Source organism: Numenius arquata, chromosome 3, assembly GCF_964106895.1.
Source record: "Numenius arquata chromosome 3, bNumArq3.hap1.1, whole genome shotgun sequence".
Taxonomy (NCBI): domain Eukaryota; kingdom Metazoa; phylum Chordata; class Aves; order Charadriiformes; family Scolopacidae; genus Numenius; species Numenius arquata.
Genome location: NC_133578.1, coordinates 34918465 through 34924719, shown reverse-complemented (window position 1 = coordinate 34924719; position 6255 = coordinate 34918465).

The window sequence follows — 6255 nt, the reverse complement described above, 5'->3', positions numbered from 1 at the left end:
ATTTCAGTCTCAATAAGCTGGAAGCAGTTTTTTTTTACCGGTTTGCAGCTGTATGATTTTATTTTTATTTTTTTTCTTTTTTACCTTGGGGGGGAAGGTGGGAGGTACATTCCGAGATTGCACATACATTTGGTAATTGCAAATATTCAAACATTGGTCTTTCCATGACAAAGGTCTTGGTGGACTGCAACTTGGCTAGTCTCTGGAGGAGCAGGTGAAGGCTTGCCCTCATCTGCTCTGGAAGGGTTGCTAGATTCAGGGTACTCTGGATCAAAGGCCAGCCCGGCAAACGATGCCTGTTCTTATTCACATGTTTATATTGTTGCTTACAAAATAAAATTCACCGTGAGAACTCTTTAGTTTCCCCAGGGTTTTTCCTTCTTTTTTTTTTTAATTGTGTTTTCTAAAAGCAGGTGTTAATTTTCTGGGGATAGGGGAGGAGGGAGTCGCTTGAACTGCAGCTCTCGCTGGAGGAAGCCTTTTCCTGCTCTTGTGGTTGAGTCCTCGTTTATGGGTGGTCTCTTACGTGCGGGGCCAAGGTGAAGAGGGAGGAACTGAAACCCCGGCGGGGTCTGCGGATGGCAGTCTCATTTAGTGCCCTCTCCACCTCCTGCGCGCCTGCTTTTGTGTGTGCTGATACCAGGCAGTTACAAGTGGTCTTTGGGAATTCAGGAGACAAAGCATCGCTGCCCAGCCCTGTGGCTGCCCTCAACAGTTGTGTTGGTGATCTGCCGCGTTTCAAGGCGCTTTCTAAACGGCGGCCCACATCTCAGTAGTCAAGTGCTAAGCTATTGTCAGAGGACAGAAGCTGAATGGGAGATGGGCTATAAAAAATGAAGAGAAACAGACCAGGGAGCAAAAATATCAGAAGTCAGGGGGAACCCCACCAAAAATCTTCCAAAGCACGCAGGTTGCTGAGATGACGTAGAAGTCAGGTGTGATTCAAAGCAGAAAAGAGGATCTACTTGGCCTGATGGGATCAGAGTTGGGTGCCATTCCCCTGCCTTCTCCCAGCCCAGAGGAGTTTAAACATGGGAAATCAGAACCAATGGCTTAATGTTTGCTGGGTTTTGTCTGCTCTTCCAGTGTGACGTTGCCCTGTTCTGGGAGAGGAAATAGGAGGAAGGAAGGAGCTAGGCACTTACAGCTTGATGGGGCAGCATATGGCACAAGTTATTTATCGATCTTCTAAACTGCACACAAGTATAATTGGAAAACCTATAGATAATTATTTTTTTAGCTTGATCGGGGCCGAGCAGTGACTGACTGAAGTTCAATTAAAGCAGAGTGTTCAGCACGAACAGGCACGGTCCTACCAGGGCCCACAGGCTTGCGTCGGACCCACCAGACGGTGTCTCATCAAGGTGCTGTGAAGCTTAACACTGTGAGTAGGAAAGCACTGTTGGATTAAACAACTATTGCAGAAGGGTCGTTAATGTGAAATTTCAGGAGGTGCTTGTTTTCTCATGCAGCCAAAAAAAACTCGGTATCATTTAAATTTTTATTGCTGGCTACCTGCCTAAAGCTCCTGTGTCTTTTTCTAAATCAGCAATTTATATGAGGATCAGCAGAGAGACCATCCGCTCGTGGCCGTGCCTTTCCTCCTGGCGATGGCTTTGCCCATGACAACAGCTGCAGAACTCATTTCCTCCACGTTTTATTTTTGAAATACAGAAAACTCGTACACAAACACTAGTTTCAGACATGGTGATGAAACGTCTTCCGGCGGCCCCTAGTTAAAGCACAAACGCTCGTTACTGCAGCGATTGGGATTAGGTAACGCTTTGGCTTGCATCTGGGCTCCTGGGGTGGTGGGGAGAGCACACCGTGCTTGGGGCACCCCATTCTGCTCCTTCCCTTGAGTGCAGAGAGATTTTTCCAGCTGAAAAATTGGCAGCATCCTTAGCACCTTCATGCTGGCCACAGGCGGGCTGGGCTGTGGTTTCGGGGTGCCGGCTGGCAGTAGGGGGGCTGTCCGCTCCCCCAGGTATGCCTCCACCGGGGCTAGGAGGGGTCGGGCCGTGGAGCTCGCTGGCTGTCTCCTTAAGGAGGAAAAAGAGGAGGAACGCTATGAGGCTCTTTTCTGCTGTACAGAAGGGTTGAAAAGATGTTGTGCTGCAGTGATTCAGTGGGGAAAGGATAAATCCCTCACATACACCTACGCACCACCACGAGAAAGAACTCCGTGGGCAGAGAAGGAGCAGAACATGAAATATGAATTTCCTTGAGCTGCTCAGGAGGGATGGCTTTCCAGAGCCCTTCCTCCGGTGGCTCTGCGCTCCCCCTGCCCGGCCACCTAGTTGTGCCGGGAGGAAAGTCTGCCTCAGCCCAGGGAAGGTCCCCAGGCAAGACCCATCACTTCCACCTGCAGCCTTGGTGAAGGGCGAGGTCCCTTCTCGCCTGGTTTTAGGCTGCAGTTCCCACCCAAGCAGATGGGTCAAGGCTGGCTGCCCATCCCTGTCCAAGCTGGCAGCTCCAGCGGGCAGCAGCGCCGGGGCTGAGGGAGGCGGTAGAGGTGACTCCCGCTGTGGAAAAGCTTGGGAAGCCCTAACGTAGGCTACTGCCAAGTCCTTGGGCCATCAGGTGGTGGCCCTGACAGCTGCTCACCCCAAATACACCCCTCCCAGCCCAACCTGTGATGCTCCTGACTCCCTCTTCTTTGGGTAAGTCCACAAAGAATAACACTCTTGGGGGAAAGGGGGCTGCGGCTGGAGATGCTGAAAAAGTTGATGCATCGCTTTTGCCCATTTAACGAAATATTCGGAGGTCTTTAAAGCGTGTTCATCCACGATGGTCTGTGGCAGAGCAGGGGCCACGCAGAGCCTGGTGCACATGTGGAGTCCCCCGGAGGGGCTGCTGCAGTGAAGGCAGTCGCTGCTCGTTTGGGCAGATTAAATTTACATTGCACCGTTCTTACTCAATTTTGTTTGCTTTCTTAAATATTTTATATTACTTCTCAGTAAATCTGAATTCCTCCTATATCTTTAGAGCGCGTGTGTATGCAGTTAATTTCCTATTACCTTGGGGATTTAGGCAGCTTCGCTCTCAGAGCTATTTAGAAAATTATTTAATCACCTTGGAAAAGCCTATGTAGCCAGAAAATCTTGTGTTTACTTATTACTCGGTTGTAAATTGGAGGTGCAAAACATAGCAGTACTGGGTTGTAAAACTGCACATAAGCCTCCATTGAAATCCAGTGCCAAAATAAAAAAAGAAAAGCAAAATAATTAACTCTTTGCATGCAGTGACACAAATGCAAATGAATTTTTTTCATCACAAGGTTGGGCAGGAATTTCCAAGGTTTCTGCAGAGCCGAGTAACCCCAGAGATGCAGGGTAGCTCATCGGTGACACACCGAATTAGGACGTGATCGTATTTACGCATTTTGAAACCCCGTAATGACTCATCCGTACACCATTAAAAGTTTGCGCTTCATAAATGTGTGTTTGGCTGCTGAAAAGGGGCCGCGGCAAACACCCACGGGCTCTCGGGAAGGCAGCCCTTCCTCCTCCTCCCGCCGCCACCTCCCACGGGCCGGGCAGGGCAGGGGGGCGCAGGCACCGGGATGCCACTGGCCGGCGGGTCCTGCCTGAGACCTCAGCCCTCCTCCCGCTTGTCCCCAAAAGGGGGTTTGCATGGACGTGAAGTCGCTGCCCAAGGGGCCCTTGGGTTCAGCGTGGAAAGGTTCAGCATCACCCCGTAAGAAATAAACGGCGGGCTGGTGCCCCCGTTAATGCAGACCTATCAGGGGACGCGTTCTTATGTGGCACAATGACCCATGAAAGTCACTCCTCTCTCTGCTCTGCGGCACGGTTTGCTGCGCCCAATGCCTGCATGACAGCTGCCTTAGTTTTAAGGGAAAAAATCCAGCCTTTTCCTGTACACAAAATGAAACTCCCCAGGTGACTCGTGACCCCCCCCGCTGATCCCGGGAGGGGACATGGTCCCGGCCTGGGGGTGAGGTGGTCGAGGGCTCCAGCTGGTTTCGGCGGAGCAGTGTCGGCAGCCACGGGATCCACCTTGTGCTCATTGAGGATCTCCTGCCTCGCCGCCACGCAGAGGCTGAGCTCAGCAGCATCCCGCTCGTATCTCCCCTCCCTGGCTCGCTTCCAGCCTCTCCCGCGTGCGCCCGGTTATTACTGTAGCATCCAGCATGTTTTACTTCATATTCATCTCTTTTGCACATACCGGCCCACTCACATATTAGATCTGAATCTTTTTTTTTTTTTTTTTTTTCTTCTCCCCTTCCCTGCTTGTTGCTCGACGAAGCGGTGAGGCACGACACGCCGCCTGTTGTGACACATCCTGACAGGTCTCGGCGGCACAGCGCGGTACGGCACGGAGCAGGCATCTTCGCTGCGCCCCGGCTGCCTCCCTGGCCAGACCCACTGGCTCTGGGCAGCAGCCTGCCTTCGGGGAAGCGGAGGAGAACACTGGGTGCCGTGGATGGTGATGGCACCAAGGCTGTCTTGGCTTTTAATATATACCTCTTGCCAAAGCAGGGAGAAAGGCACAGAAAACCGCAGCCATTTGGTGTGCCCAAAACCTTGCTGCCATCTTCTTAGATAATATTCTGGCTTCTCTTTCTCATGGGCGGTGGTGGCCACGTTAGCTGAAGATGACTCCATAGGGCTGGTTGGGGCCGTGTAGGATACCCTGCTGTATTGCGAGCATTGAAAGGTGAAATGTCAGAAACAGCGTGAGTACAGAGTTTTCAAATTGTTTCGGTGAGTTAAGCATGTGGCCAGTTTTTAAGGGCTATCACTGTACTTCTCGGGAAGATAAAAGCTTTTAAAGCTTGATAGGAACAATGAATTGCAACTGGGAGGGAGAGCAGATCGTATCTTCTTGGGGAAGAGCTGGGATGAGTGGCTGTGGAAGGCAGCCCTGGTGCACAGCTTCAGCAGGGGTGCCATCTCCGCAGCTGGATTTTTCTCTTTTTCGCATCTTTTGAAAACTTGCTTTTCTAGTTGCTGATTTTCCTCTTCTGGAGCGACCTACTCAAAAGGCTAAAAAGTACTTCTGCTGTCTGGTGGAGTCTGGGTTTTATTTAAATTTGTAAAGGAAAAAGTTGAAGCGATATTCAAAGTGGCCATTTTAAAGTATGCATCCATCGCAGGAGATGTCTGGTGTAACTGTAGATGTTGTCATTATGAGATAGAGAAGAATTCATATCAGTGCTTGAAACTGAGTTTAAATTCCATCCTCACGCGAACTGCTTTCTCTCGGTGTCCGAAATAATCCCGTGGGTGCCCACAGAGTAGGGTCCCATCCCATTTCCCAAAGGCTGTTTATTTTTTCCCTCAAATAGAGACTAGCAGGCTTGAAGATGAGCGGACACCATGCAAATTACCTTGCTGGCTCCCCACTTACCTGGAGCCATTTAATTTCACCCTTTGCTGCACCGAGCCCTGGCTGGACGGTGATGGGTCTCTGGGTGGACGCTTGTTGGGGTGGCTTTGGTTTTTTCCTAGGTGTTTCCATACGTTTGGGGGAAATCAAAGAGGTTTGATGTGAACTCCACAGCCGAGACAGAGCCGGCGAAGCAGGTGGCGAGCCCACATTCAGTGCAGGGAGGAAAAAAAATCTGCAAACCAAACTGAAAGGCTTTTAATTAAAACAAAAGATTAGATCAACGAAGTATTACAACAGGTGGTTAAATCCTGCGGCTAAACAGCCCGTGCTTTGTTCTCTGAGTCTGATGCACCAAGAGAAACTTTCTACAGGGCAAACAAGGGATCCTGAATACAAGGCATTAAAAGTTTATTACTGGTAACACAGCAAAATTGGCAGCCCCGTTTCACAGGGAGAAAGCAGAGACATGTAAATGCACGGCTTACATTGAGAGGGCCTCCCCAAAGATGTCAAAAGTTTGCATTCCCATGGGATGGAATGAGACTGCTTTGGTTTGCTCCTGACTGCGGCTGCTGGCACCCCTGTGCACTCCGGAGGGCTACGCTGCTGGCAGGGGACATCGGGGGATGCAGGTCCCCTGTGGACTGTCCCTGGCTGGCTGTGAGGCTGGGCACAGCCGCCCACCCTCCCTGCTGTACACCCTGCTTGTTACACTGGTGTGAAGTTGTTTTGCTCCTCACGGGATGTGATATTTGCAGAGCACTGTGAAACGTGCCTTGCTGGCAAGGGCTTCTGGGCAGTTCCGTGGCCACACTGGGGAAGAGGTGGGATGTGTTACCCCCTGCTGCTTACCCTGCTCCCTACCCCATGAGGTGCTGCTGAACTACCCACCTGAGATGC